We start from the raw sequence: 14678 nt of genomic DNA, 5'->3' as shown, positions 1-14678 counted from the left end.
TGATGAAGGACATGCCTCATCAGACGTGTCCCTGAGCCTTTACTCTTGGCTGCTGGCCAGCACCTTCAGGGGTGGTGGATTCTGGGGGAGGGTGAAGGGGAAGAAGGAGGCAGGGTGCATCTGGCCACTGTACATACAGAGCATTTGTAAACTGGACCCTTGTCACTCCAGGATGACCGTATTGCATATATTTTGATCTCATCCACGCCACCCATCTTCTCCCCATGCTTTCAGATTCCTGATAATTGTGCATCTCTGCTATGGAACCCAAATGATTTTCCATCACATTCTCTCCTGAGAAAATTGAGAACAAAATGTAGCTTGTGAGTTGCAAAAGGACCATAAGAGAACAGTGACTAGATAGTGTGTCTAGATAGACTATGTGTTTCCAGAATGTGAACTGGCTCACATTAGTGCAACATGAAGTCCTAGTGTTTCTTTTTTTTCTTTTTTTCTGGCTGCACTTGCAGCATGTAAAAGTTCCCAGGCAGGGGAGTGAACCCATACCACAGGAGCCACCCCAGCAAGGCAGTGACAATGTCAGATCTTTAACTTGCTGCACTACAAGGGAACCCCGAGTCCTATGGTTTCATATACAAGTTTTCTCAGCATGTTTTGTGCCACTAAGCAACAGCATCTGCAAACAAAAGCACATGGATGAAGTGCTGCTGTACAGTACAGGGAACTATACCCAATCATTTGTGATAAAACATGATAGAAGATAATATGAGAAAAAGAATATATATATATATGTATATATATGTATGATTGGGTCACTTTGCTGTACAGCAGAAATTGACAGAACATAGTAAGTCAACTATATTTTAGTAAAAACAACAAAAAGACATCGAAAATTTTTAGGAAATCAAAAAAAAAAAAAGACAAAAAGGAGAAAAGAAGTAATGACCACACAAGGCCTCGGGGTAAGAGACAGGCCAAATGAACACCCTTCCAGATTTCTTTAGGCATATGCACATATTTTTAACAATAAAAAAATTTTTGCTTTTTTTTTTTTTTTTTTTTAGGGCTCCATCCACAGCACATGGCAATGCCGGATCCCCGACCCACTGAGGAAGGCCAGGGATCGAACCCACATCCTCATGGATACTAGCCGGATTTGTTTCTGCTGTGCCACAATGGGAATTCCATTATTTTACATATTTTTTAATAGGCTACCTTTCACATTTGTTATCTGAGCATCTTTCTTTTGTCAATAAATATAGGAAAAAGTAAAACAAACACAAAAAAACAAAGCACAGGGATGAAGCTGAATTCAGCAAGCCTCAGGCCAATGTGGTACAGTACATGCCTGTTTTTTCCTCCTGTTGGCTTTGGTGGCCACATGCTTTATTTTGGAAAGGCTTACGCACACTTGTCCTTAATCTTTGTGTATCTGCCTGTCTCCCTAACTCTACAGCCTCAACGGATTTTTGCAGCCCTTCCCTCGGGTCACCTTCTCCTTTTATTTAACAAAAACGACAGGGAGTTCCTGTTGTGGCACAGGGGAAATGAATCCAACTAGTAACCATGAGGTTGTGGGTTCGGTTCCTGGCCTCACTCAGTGGGATAAGGATCCAGTGTTGCCGTGAGCCGTAGTGCAGGTTGCAGACAAGGCTCGGATCCTGTGTTGCTGTGGCTCTGGCCTAGGCCAGCGGCTGTACCTCGGGTGCGACCACTAGCCTAGGAACCTCCATATGGGGCCCTAAAAAGCCAAAATAAATAAATAATTAAGGAAAAATTTTAAAAATTCTTAAAAAAATTAAAAAAACCCAAAAATTAAAAAGCAAAAAAGTAAATCAACTATACTTTAATAATAAACTAAAAAAAAAAAAAAAGCAAAAAAGCCCCTAGTTTTATTGAAATAGAATTGACATATAATATTGTATTAGCTTTGGATATACAACATAATGATTTGATATATGGAAATATTGTGAAACGGATCGCAATGAGTTTAGTTAACATCCATCAGCTCACACAGTTAATTTTTTTCTTGCGATGCCAACTTTTAAGATCCACTGTCTTAGCAACTTTCAAATACACAATGCGTTTGTATACAATACTCTAGTATTAACTAGTCACCATGCTGTACATTGCATCCCCAGAATTTATTATTATTATTTTTTAACTTTTTACATAATGATTTTTATTTTTCACTATAGCTACATTCCCAGAATTTGTCTAACTATGAGTTTGTACCTTTGAACCACTTTCACTATTTTTAGCAAAAGGGATCTAACAACCGCTTGAACAGGGATCTGTGGCCACACATTCTTTCATCTCCAGTGCGCAGCACAAAATAAACATTATCAGAATGGTGTTGAAATATTTACCACTCTCTCCCCAGCCCTCCCATCCCTTTCACCTTTGTGCTTTTGCACCAGCTCTATGGGGAATGTCCTGGGCTGGTAGGGCATTTCCACGGATCCAGTTCTCACCCTCCTTCCACTACCACCCATCTTGCAAAGTCTTATCCACTTGATCTCTGCCCCAGCAGCTTTTTAACCGGATCCTTCCTTCTCTATTTGCATCCTCTGTCTCGCGTATACCTCCCACCGTCTCTCTCACATTATATCGGCATCACACACGTATCCGTTCTCTTGCTAGAGCATTCAGGTCTGGGAAAACGCAAGAATCTAGTCTGATCTAATTCCCCCTATGCCCGGGCTAAAACTCAGCTGATTAAGTGTACGTGGGAGAATAAAGCACACGGGACGCCGGGGGATCCAGTTAGCGTTTTTTTGGTTCAACGACCTGGGCTTCCCAGAGGGTCGTTTCAAAAGTCAAGTCTGGGGGCGGCAGCAAGGAAGTGGGAGGGAGCGGGATCCGCCTGAACTTTGCAGCCAGGCTGACTCCTAGGAGGCCTGAACGAATGAGGGGTCAAACCTGGGACAATCCCGCTCCCCAACCTCAAGTCCTGCTAAGTCCCCCATCGAGAAGAGAGCAAGAGGAGGGCAAGACCAAAAATGCAGGGGTTGGAAGGGACACAGGGCGTTCGCAGCGGGCGCGGGGCCTCCTAGAGCCGCACAGGTTGAGAATGACGCTGCATAACCGGGGAACCCACGCACCCCCGGCGCCGCACCACCGGGAGTGGGGAGCGCAGGCTGCCCCCCTGGAGCCGCCGTCTTGGGTGGCACACAAAGGCCGGAAGTGCGCCCGCGTCAGCCGGGCAAGGCGCCCTCTCTAGCACCCCGGAGGGCCCCCTTCTCGGTGGCTCTCCAGGCTCGAAGGCGGTGGGCGGGGCCTGCGCCCCCCTCCCGGGGCAGCCAAATGAATGAAAGAAACAAAACAGAAATGCAACATAGCACGAAGGAGCGGAAGCGCGACCCGGCTTAAATGGATCCAGGCCTGTTTCAGCTAAGAGGTTGGAGCACAGTAGATTCTCATGCTAGCCTCGCCCCCCGACCCCCCACCCCTAAGATGAGGAAACTGAGGCCTGGAGAAAAGTTCTTTGAGGCTCAGGGTCTCTCAGTGACAGCGTGGGTCAGAACCCTGACGTGTAGCACTACAGGTCGGGGCACTTTCCGCTGGCCAGGGCTGCCTGCCTCTCATCAGAAATGAGCCCAGTTCAAATGAAAGCTTATGCTTTTAAAATGGCAGGAAACACGTAACTGTTTCAAAACTGACCGAGTAGAGTGCTGCCATGAAGCAGTGAAGACTGTCTCATCCCATCAGAATGGCTGCTGTAAAACAAACACACAAACAAATAAAAAAAACCCCTAAATAACTAGGGTTGGCAAGGCTGTGGAGAACCTGGAACCCCGGTGCCTGGCTTGTGGGAATGCAGAATGGTGTAGCCCCGGTGGAAAACAGTATACACTGTTTCAGAACATGTGAATCAGAAAATAAAGAGAGAAAGAAAACAAGCACATTAACAATAGCGATCAGAAACAATGAAACAGGAATAAACTTACAGGAGATGAAAGAGCTGTGCAGGGAAATCTATGACTTTGCAAAAACAAACGGAAGCAGTCACAGATAAATGGATCCATAACCTGTGTTCACGGATTGGAAGAATTAACATTCACATGTCTGGATTGCACAGAGCCGTCTATAGATTCAGTGCAATCTCTATCAAAATTCCAATGGCATTTTTCACAGAAATCGAAAACACAATCCTAAAATTCATATAGATCGGCAAAAGACCCAGAATAGCCAAAGCAATCCTGAGAAAGAACTAAACTGGGCTGGGGGCACCCTCCTTCCTGACTTGAAACTTTATTACAAAATATAATAACTGGAGTTCCTGCTTGTGCCCAGTGGGTTTAGGATCTGACTCTGTCTTTGCAGTGGTGTGGGTTTGATCCCCGGGCCAGTGCCCTGGCTTAAGGATCTGGCCTCAGCTAGGGTATAGGTCACAGCTGCAGCTCAGATTCAGTTCCTGGCCACCCCCTCAAGAAAAACCACAAAAAACAAAACCAAAATGTAATAATGGCACTAGCACACAAAAAAAGACACATGGAGAGTGGAACAGAATCAAGAGCCCAGAGATACACCCACAAACAGTCAACTGATCTTCAACGGGGGTGTCAGGAAGACTCAGGGGGGACAGGAGAATCTCCTCAATAAATGGTGCTGGGAAGACTGGATTTCCACCTGCAGGAGAATGAAATTGGACACCTGTCTTATACCCCTCAAAAAAAAAATTAACTTGAAATGGATTAAAGGCTTAACGATAAGACCTGAAACCATAAAACTAATGAAGAAAACACAAGGAAAACCCTGCTTGGCATTGGCCTCAGCAACAATCTTCTGAGAGTGAGGCCAAAAGCACAAGCAATAAAAGCAAAGATAAATAAGCAGCACTGCATGAAACTGAAGAGCTTCTACTCAGAAAGAACAAAAAAATCCACAAGATAGAAAGGTAACCTATGAGATGGGAGAAAATATTTGCAAACCATCTATTTGATCAGGAGTTACTATCCAAAATATATAAGAAACTCATACAACTTAATAGCGACAAGCCTCAATAATCTGTTTATTGGGTAATGGACAAGGACCTGAACAGACAGTTTTCCAAGGAAGACATACAAATTGCCAACAGGTATGTGACACAAAGATGCTTCTCATCCCCGATCATCAGGAAAAAGCAAATCAAAACCACAACGAGATACTGGAGGAGAAAAGGTCCCGATAAAAAGGTAGAGAGACCCTGGCTATGATGACTAAGCAAAGTCCAGCCAACTGCACCCAACCCCCGGCCCCACATCTGCTTCTGTAAAGTTGCTTCCCCAATTACAAGCCTGCCTGTTCTCACTCTGGTCCAACCAGCCGAGCACAGATCCAGAAGAGCTAGCCCATAAAACGTTATGAAACCCTTCTTCAGGGCTCCGACTCCCCTGAGCCGCCTGGCATAATAAACCCGAGTTCTCCATCTCTCCCAGTGCTCGCTTGGTTTCTTGCTGGGTAAAAGAGCTGATACCCTGCAGCCACAGAGCTGCTAGAGCTGGTACCCTGCAGCCACAGGGCTGTCGCTAGAGCTGATGCACCGAGGGGCTGCTGGGCAGCTGGCGTAACAATACCATGTCCCATTTGTTATAACAGCTATTCTCAAAAAGACAAGTGATAGCACATGCTGGTGAGGATGTAGAGAAAAGGGAACCCTGGGGGGTGCACTGTTGGTGGGGATATAAATTGGTGCCGCTGCTATGGAAAAGTGTGGAGGTGTTTCTACAAATTAAAAATAGAACTACAGTATGACCCAGCCCTCTTACTTCTGGGTAGATATTCAGAGGAAATGAAATCAGGATCTTGAAGAGAGATTCTGCATTCCTGTTCAGTGCAGCATTATTTGCAACAGCCAAGATAAGGAAACTGAGGCAGAGAAGCATAAATCATTTGCCAGAGGACTTACACAGGACCTGGAAGAGCCAGGGGGGGCTCTGGGGCGAATTTTAGACTAGTGTGTCCTCTTAGCCAGGGCCTTAAGATGCCTCAGACAGATTTTTCAATAACCCAAGGCACAAAGCCTTGTTTGGAAACTAGAGTGCCAGCTTTCTGGCTTTCTAGGTGAAGCTATTCCTCATTAGAAAACGGAGATTGAGAATTTCCTTTTCTTGGGCGTTCCCGTTGCGGCGCAGTGGTTAATGAATCCGACTAGGAACCAGGAGGTTGCGGGTTCGGTCCCTGCCCTTGCTCAGTGGGTTGGGGATCCGGCTTTGCCGTGAGCTGTGGTGTAGGTTGCAGACGCAGCTCGGATCCCGAGTTGCTGTGGCTCTGGTGTAGGCTGGTGGCTACAGCTCCAATTAGACCCCTAGCCTGGGAACTTCCGTATGCCGCAGGAGCGGCCCTAGAAATGGCAAAAAGACCAAAAAAAAAAAAAAGAGAGAATTTCTTTTTCTTCAGTAGGTGTCCACTTGGGAAATGAGAGTCAATCCAGAATTTTCACTGAATTAAAAATGGAAATTAGGGACCGAGGAAGTAGCTGATTTAAAGGTTTGTTTTCAATCCGTGTATGTTAGAAGGGAATGTCTGTCCCGCCATTCGCAATGTGCCGGGACTTCTATCTCAAGAGCCAGGTCTATTGATAAAAATATCTGGATCCAAAAGCCACGGAGTTCTGGATTAAGTCAAAAACTCTTCCGTTCCTTAGTATAATGTCCTAAAGGTTCTTCCGTGTTGCAGCATGAGTAAGGATTTCCTCCCTTTCTAAGGCTGAATAACATTCCATTGTGTGCAGAGACCACATTCTGTTGATCTAGTCACCCTCTGATGGACACGTGGCTTGTTTCCACCTCACCTCGACCTTTAGGAGGGAATTGACCTTGATCTTACCTGTGCTGTTAGAGCATCGAGGATGGTTGGGAAGCAGGGAGACTTGGCTGTGAATACCTGATGGAGGTGCAGCAAGACAGGAGCCGTCTGGAAGGAGAGAAGGGCCAAGGTCAGAGCATAATTTGGCTTTGGTGACATCTAGGCCGTCTGGGATGAAAGGGAGGGCACCGCAACCCAAGGTCTTAGTGTGGGAGGTTGGAAGGAGACCCCCAGAGGAGGAGCCGGAGGAGGAGGAAGAGGAGGCTAAGGAAGAGAAGTTGTTTGGGTTTTCTTTGGGGGTGGGTTGGAGCCGGGAAGATCATACCAGAAGTTGGAATCCTGATTCTGAGACATCTTGGGGACATGCAGGTGGAAATGCTGGGGGCAGGTGTGAAAACGGAGCGAGATGACCCCATAATTATAAAAGCTATCAACAAATACAGTGACCCCCATAATTATAAAAGTTATCAACACACACAATGGAAGAGAGGTGTCTTCCTCGCTTCTCTCAGCCCGGCTGTGGCCAAGCCCTGCAGGTTCTTCAAGCTGCGGGGACACCGGCTCCGAATCAGTGAGCTGGACCCACAGTGTCCCCTTGTGGCGATAGCATGCAGTTGCAACTGAGCCTACACCCTAGGGTGGAAATGGTTTTCCCGAATCCTGTAAGCCCGCAGCTGTGTCCAATCTGACACTGAGCCGCCGGACGGGTTTTAAGATCCTGTACGTGAGAATTGGGCACCTCCTTCAACAGGTGCCGTGAGCCTAGAGCACCCGTGGGACAGCAGAGTAGACGTGGAAGACAAATAGACAAATTCACTGCTAACTTAAAGGAGTCCGATGTTTTTGATATAAATCTTGTTTATCGAATTCATGAATTTATTTTTATGGCCGCACCCGCAGCATATTCCCAGGCCGGGAATTGAATCCAAGCCGCAGCTTTGACCTGCAATGTGAGATGCGTTAATCCACTGCCCTGGGCTGGGGATTGAACCTGTGCCTCCAGAGCGACGCAGGCTGCTGCAGTCAGATTCACTGTGGCACAGTGGGAACTCCTAAATATTGTTTATCTGAAACATTTACAGGAAACCCCACAAACAGGAGAAAGACCCTGGGTGGCAGTGAGGGTTCCTTAATCCCCCCGCTGTCCCTCATAGGCGGCAAGGCCAATGCCCTGTGATTCTATCATCTTTTTCCACCGGGCCACTCCCCAGGTCCCCAGTATCTGCCTGGGATCCCTCAGAACTGAGTTTTGAGGCGCCCAGGTCTGGCTGCACCTCTTGGGGACTCCAGGAGAGGTAGGAGGAGAAGGCAGCACATCAGAACCCACAGAGCAGTCTGCACCCAGCTTTTCTCATAAAATCTAAGCATGCGCCCCTTGTCCAAAATACCACGGGGAGGAGGCCTCCCCGGGGTTTAGACTGAAGGCGCCCCTGGTTCTCAGAGCTCAGCGCATCTCGCAGGGAGGTCTCTGCCCAGATGCAGCTCAGCTAGTGTCCCTCCTCCCACTCCGGCATCACTCCCAGTGCTCCCAGCCACGTGGGCGTGCATCCACACTCTGCACTCAGCCGCCACCGTCCTCGCCACAGACTCATCATCCACGCCTCATCCCCGTATGAGCCTCAAACCACACAATCCACGGCCTACTGGCAGGAAGCATGTCACCTTGCCAAGAAGTGGGTATTTATTTATTTATTTTTTGTCTTTTCTAGGGCTGCTCCCGCGGCATATGGAGGTTCCCAGGCTAGGGTCTAATCGGAGCTGTAGCCACCAGCCTACACCAGAGCCACAGCAACACAGGATCCGAGCCGTGTCTGAGACCTACACCACAGCTCACGGCAATGCTGGATCTTTAACGTTGGATCGAATGCCAGGGACCGAACCCGCAACCCCATGGTTCCTAGTCGGAGTCGTTAACCACTGAGCCATGACGGGAACTCCAATGCCAAGTTGCCGGTGTTGTTGAGAAAGCACGATTTAGAGGCCCCAGCTCTGCTTCCAAAGCACCTCAGGGTGGGGAGAAGCCAAGTCAAGGTCAGCAACGGGCTGGTGTTGGGGTGGCTCAAAGCGGTGGCTCCTGGGATGGATTTTTAAAATGCATAAATGCTGAAAAACTGTATCGTGGCTTGACTAAGGGCAAGTCACAGGCTGGTGGCCATGGGGAGACAGGGTGAGAGGTGAGAGGAGGAGTGCCAGTGAGGGGTGACTACAGGGTGACCTGGCCCGTCCTGGGGTACCCTCCCTTGGCTGCCCTCTGCCCATGTTACTCACCTGGAGGCCTGATGAGTCTACAGGTAGAAGCGCACAGAGAACAGATTCTCCTGGCCGGAGCCCACCTGAACCCCAGCTCTCGCTACACCACCCTGCCCCCCGACCCTGCCTGCCTCCAGCCACCACCCTTGCTGCTACATTTCATTCCTTGCAGCCTCAGTCAGAAGACATCAAGTAGCAGAAGCATGGTTTCCTGAGCAAGGGGTGGGGGGGCTGCAGAATTTCTCCTGGGGTCAAGGAGGGTGCAAGGAAGTGATGGCTGGGAGGAGGGCCCTGGGTGAGGCTCTGATCTTGGCAGTGGCAGGTCTTAGAGCCCAGGACATAGAGGAGCTGGGGCAGCAGGAGGAGTGCAGCCCCTGGTTACCTTCCCAACTTTCCCAGCCTCTGTGTCCCCTTTTGACCCTGATGTTCATTTCTTAGATCTTCTAGAAAAAAACATGAGCCCTGTCTTCAGTTTTTGCCTCACCCTTGCTGCTCAAACCACTGCCACGTGGCAGCATTTGAGTCTCTTAATCAGCGCGACGGGGTGGAGAGCAAAGGCTGCAGGGGCTGGGAGATGCTGGACAGCTGGAGCCAGGAGGGCTGACCCTGACCCTGCTTCCTAAAGAGAAGTGGCACCAAAGAATGTTCTGGGCCCGGCGCTGCAAGATGCCAGGGGCTGCAAAGCAGAGGGCTGTGCCTGTCATGCTGACCATCGTGACAAGCTGGGAGCCTCACTCCTGGTACATGTTAAGCAACCAGAAAACACAGTAAAACAGGAAACAGAAGAGGAGAGGAAAGCAATCAATTTAACAGCGTCAGTAATCACACCATAATTAAATGGGTCGATTTCCAATATTGACCTGCAGATACTTCGGTTTTAATTCTCCATTCCCCAGGATCCTTAAGAAGACACAATCTTACCCAAAAGGCCTTTATGGTTTTTCAGGGTGTAAAAAAGAAGCGTCCGCCCAGAGCAGAGAAGGCTCTTGGGCAGAGTGGCAGGAGTTTGCCATCCAAGGGCAAACTGATGGGCTGAATCACCCCCCCCCCAACCCCATATATTGAAATCCTAACTCCCAGTACTTAAGAATGTAACTGTATTTGGATATAGGGCCTTTAAAGAGGTAATTGAGTTAAAATCAAGCCATTAAGATGGCTTCTAATCCAATATGTCCAGTGTCCTTAAAAGAAGAGGAAATTTGGGAGTTCCCTAGTGGATCAGAGGGTTAGGGACCTGCTGTTGTCACTTCTGGGGCTTGAGTCACTACTGTGGCTGGGGCTTGATCCCTGGCTCAGGAATTTCTGCATGCCATGTGTGTGGCAAAAAAGAAAAAAGAGAAGAAATTCAGATACACAGGAGACCACGGGGGTCTGAACACAGAGCAACAACTATGTGAAGACACAGGAAGAAGATAGCCGTCTGCAGGAGAGAGAGAGACCTCAGGAGAAACCAAACCTACTTGAAACCACTTGATCCTGGACTTTTTACCTCCAGAATTGGGAGAAATAAATATCTGTTGTTTAAGTCACCTAGTGTGTGGTATTCTGTTAGGGCAGCCCTAGGAAATTAATAGGGGCAGGGATGAGAGTGAGTGGTGCTGAGAGGTCATGGGGCAAATACCCCGCAACCTCTGCTACAGGGGCCACCTCAAGTCATCAGATTCTTAAGGGGGTGATGATCTCCCAAAGTTAGAGTCCCAGCATAGAGATTTCATAATTCAGGGTGGAGAGAGAAAGGTAGCAAGTGCCCATTGCCCCAGCCTCTGAGGCTGCTCACCTGGACCCAGCGAGAGGAAGAGAACCCACTAGAGGTGGGTGTGTGGGGCAGAGGCAACCCAGGGGCTGCAACGTGAGGATGTGAGCGCATTTGGGAAGTAACTGCATAAAGGAAAACCCTAGGAGCCTTGATCCGTCTGAGGCTGATCATGCGCTGTGTGTATTTGAGTTATGATGAACTTAATCTCCAGACTGGGAAGGGGAAAATGGAATAAAGCAAGGCTACCTGGGTGGGGGGAGGGTAGTCTTCTCCTCTTCTGCCCCTTCTGGGGTCGCCAGGGCCATGGGGGAGCATCTGCCGAGGGGGCTTCAGGGAAAAAGTTCAGTTGGATTTCCTCGGTTTGGACTGGCCGCCTGGGGTTCCTCCCTCTCTGCCTGTTCTTGGTATAAGAATGATCCGAGAGCAGTTACTACCGCCCACGAGGAGAGTATGTCCACTTCCTGGGGCTCTCTTGCCATCGGGGATATTAATCCAGCCACCTGGGCTTCGTTAGATTCACGGGAACCCATGGATTTCCGGACACTCCAGCGGGAGGAGACCCCGCCCAGGTGAGCGCAGCCCGCCTGCACTTTTGTCTTTGGACCACAAGGAGGCGACGTGGGCTCCGCTGAAGCTGCGTCCGAACGGTTGGCTTGGGAAGCGAGGCTGGTGAGAATGATCGGAGGGTTTGCAGGTAGGGTCAGGCCAGGTGAGGAGAGGATGCTAAAAGTGGGGCGCGGTTGGGAACTTAGCCTGCAGCTCGGGAGAGAAGGAGAGAAGACAGAGGTCTGAGCTGTACGAGCGAGGAGGAGTGCAGAAAGGAATGGCATGCATTGGACTGGAGGCTGATTCTGGGAGGAGCTGCTCTGGGAACCCTAGCAGTGACTAGGGGCACCGGAAATACCTTGGGGGTGGGTCGTCTTGATCACTCTTCCGCCGACAAGCAGGGAGTTGCTTTTTCTTATAACAGGGCCAGGGTCAGAATATCCCAGTCTCTCTGAAGCCACATGTCCTCCTCGTCCCAAGCACTGGGCTGTGGCTTTGTGTGGCAGCAGAGGGGGCAGTGGAGGGCTGGGGGTGTATTGTGGAAACAGGACTCTCAGACTTGGTGATGTACTGGGATCACTGGGCAGGGAAAAGGCGAGCTTGAGGAGAACGTTTAGATTTATGGCTTGGAAGAGACGTGTGGGCTGAACATATAAATCTGGGAGCTCTCAGTGCACTGATGGTTTCAGATCCATGGGAATGGAGTGAGAATTGTGGAAGAGGGTGGGCACAGAAAATAGAGGAGGGTCGTATGCATTAATCATGAAAGGCAAACTCAGTTACAAAAAACCCCTCTGCGTCTCAAAGGCTTAACAAAATGAAGGTGTGTTTCTCTTGCTTCACGGTGATGGGAAAGGGAGGGGGACTCCACACCACACAGGTAGTTGGGGAGCCCAGAACCTTTTGCCGGGTGGTTCTGCCACTTTCTAGATCCTGAGAGTCTTTTTCAGAAGATGAAGGAGGAGAAAGGGTGAGAATGTGCAAGATTATTGGGAGGTGTTAGAGGCCAGGCCAGGACGTGGTGTATGTCACCTCCAGTCACAGGGCATTGGATGGATGGAGATGAGAGGATGGAGATGAAGGGAGGGAGACGATGGATGGAGAGGACGTCTAGCTTTGTCTAAATGCTGGGGGCCTGGGGAACACGGCCATCCTGTGTGTCTGTGTGGACAGTGGATTGGTTTGGTGGACACACGGCATTGTCTCTGCCATGGTCAGGACTGGGCTTCCATGGGAGGCGGCTGAGGCAGGAGGCCTGTGTGCCCCGAGATGGACCACCGAGAAGGAAGCTGCAGGCAGTGGCCCAGAGCAAAATCTTGGGATACAACCTCTAGTCATCCTTTTCCCCCACAGCAAACTCAGGGCTCACAGATCCATCAGCACATTCTGTAGGCTTGATCCTCAGAGTATATCCTAACCTGGCTGCGTACTACCTTCTCTGCTGCTGCCGCTCCGGTCCAAGCCCTTTGCCGGGGCTTAGATCCAGTTTCCTTGTCCCCACCCTCATGTCACTGTAGTCAGTTCACACAGCAGCCAAAGGGATATTTTAAAAATCAAATGTTTTAAATCAAATCGTACTGCTATCTTGGTTAAAAGCCACTGGGAGAAGCCATTTGCAAGAGAAACTCCTTCCCAAGGCCTGCAAAGCCCTGCCTGATCTGGCTTTTACCTGCCTTTTTTTTTTTCCTCCTTTTTTTCTTTTTCAGATGCCCTGTGGGCATATGGAGCTCCTGGGCCAGGGATCAGCTCTGAGCCGAAGTTTCCACCTACACTGCAGCTGTGGCAACATCAGATCCTATAACCACTGTGTGCAGCTGGGGATCAAACCTGCATCCTGGTGCTGCAGAAACACCGTTGATCCTGTTGCATCACAGCAGGAACTCCTTACCTGCCTTTTCTTTTTTTTCTTTTTGTCTTTTTAGGGCTGCACCTGTGGCATATGGAGGTTCCCAGACTAGGTGTAGAATTGGAGCTGTAGCAGCCAGCCTATACCACAGCTAGAGCAACACCAGTTCCAAGCCACATCTGCAACCTATACTGCCTATACCGCAGCTCATGGCCACGCAGGACCCTTAACCCACTGAGCGAGGCCAGGGATCGAACCCGCAACCTCATGGTTCTTAGACAGATTCGTTTCCTCTGTGCCATGATGGGAACTCCCTCCCATCTTTGATGTCTTCGCTTTTCTTTCCCTTTCTTTTCACTTGGGAAGGAACAAACAAAGAGACTTGGGGATTGGTGGTCTGGGGTGGCTTGTGACATCCTGAGAGGGCGTGGAGATTGGCTTCACTCAGATGTCTTCTTGAAATCTCCGCTGCTGTTTCAGCCTGAAAGAAATCTCAGCATGAAGAGTTCATGTTGGAATTGGTAATGGTGGAAGGAGGTGAGACCGGAGCTGTGCCCCGACAGTGTGTACGGTTTCAGGAAGCAGAGTTGGGGGAACCCCCATGCAGGAAGGGGTTGATTCTCCTGGGTCTGCTCTGCTTAGCAGAGTCCCAAGCAGAACACAGCTACTGAATATATACTTCTTGAATGAATCCACCAATATGTGAGCCAAGGAAATAGAAAACATTGACCGTGTCTGGTGAAACGATAAGGTCTGCTTGGCTGGAAGAGCAAGTTCTAGTGGAAAACAAGGTTGAAAACGCAGTGCTCAGCCAGACTTAGGAGGTCATTAGCAAAGAATATATTGAAGTCCCACATCCAGTTGGTGTCTCCTGTGTAACTGAGAACACGCTGCCCCTCCAGACTACCTGGTGAACGATTCCCAGAGGAATCCTCCACTGAGAGACAGGGTCGTTTTAAGGGGCTGAGGGCTTCAGAAGGACGTCATTTGCAGCATGAGCCCCTCTTACAGTGGGGAGCCCTCAGACTGCCCTTGACGTTGGTCCTGCTTGCAGGAGACTCTGCTGGGGGTTCCGTGCTGGGTGGGCAGGAGGTGACCACAGAAGGACCCCCACTTGGCTTCTGGCCCTTTCCCCCCGCCTCCTCCCTGGCCCAGCGCCCCCCTCAGCTGCTTCCTTTGTCAGGACCTTGCGATCTTGACCTCTCACTGTCTCATACCCGACGGGTCAGGAACAAGCTTGTCGCCTCTTCTTGGCAAGCTGTCCTGGGCCTCCTCGGACATCTGAATCCCTCCAGGAAGTTCCCCTGGGTGTCTGAGTGGCTCTGTGCCCTGGCCCTGTCCCCATACCGGCCCAGCCCGGGACTCAGGTCTCTGGAGGCTCCCCCCAACCTTGCCCGCCCCCTGTCCACACCACAGCCTCTTTCATGTTGTGGGCGAGGAGGACTCTCAGTCCAGCCTGGCCCAGGCCTGGCCTCTTCCCGTGGCTCTGGGGTTCCTCAGTGATCTGACTTCTCCCCTGGCACGTGTTAG

General features: G+C 49.7%; 1 long non-coding RNA gene across 2 annotated transcripts; it reads right to left on the bottom strand.

Annotated features, from left to right (window-relative positions):
* LOC110259869 lies at positions 1850-13040 on the bottom strand. Of its 2 annotated transcripts, none has more exons than XR_002342271.1 (3): positions 11003-13040; positions 6772-6858; positions 1850-3680 (listed from the first exon to the last, which is right to left on the bottom strand). It is a non-coding gene; the product is annotated as an uncharacterized LOC110259869 (long non-coding RNA). The 2 variants fall into 2 exon arrangements; XR_002342270.1 differs by lacking the exon at positions 11003-13040 and adding an exon at positions 9019-9116.

This window comes from Sus scrofa, chromosome 3, assembly GCF_000003025.6.
Source record: "Sus scrofa isolate TJ Tabasco breed Duroc chromosome 3, Sscrofa11.1, whole genome shotgun sequence".
Classification (NCBI taxonomy): domain Eukaryota; kingdom Metazoa; phylum Chordata; class Mammalia; order Artiodactyla; family Suidae; genus Sus; species Sus scrofa.
This window is presented reverse-complemented; position numbering and strand designations above follow the sequence as displayed.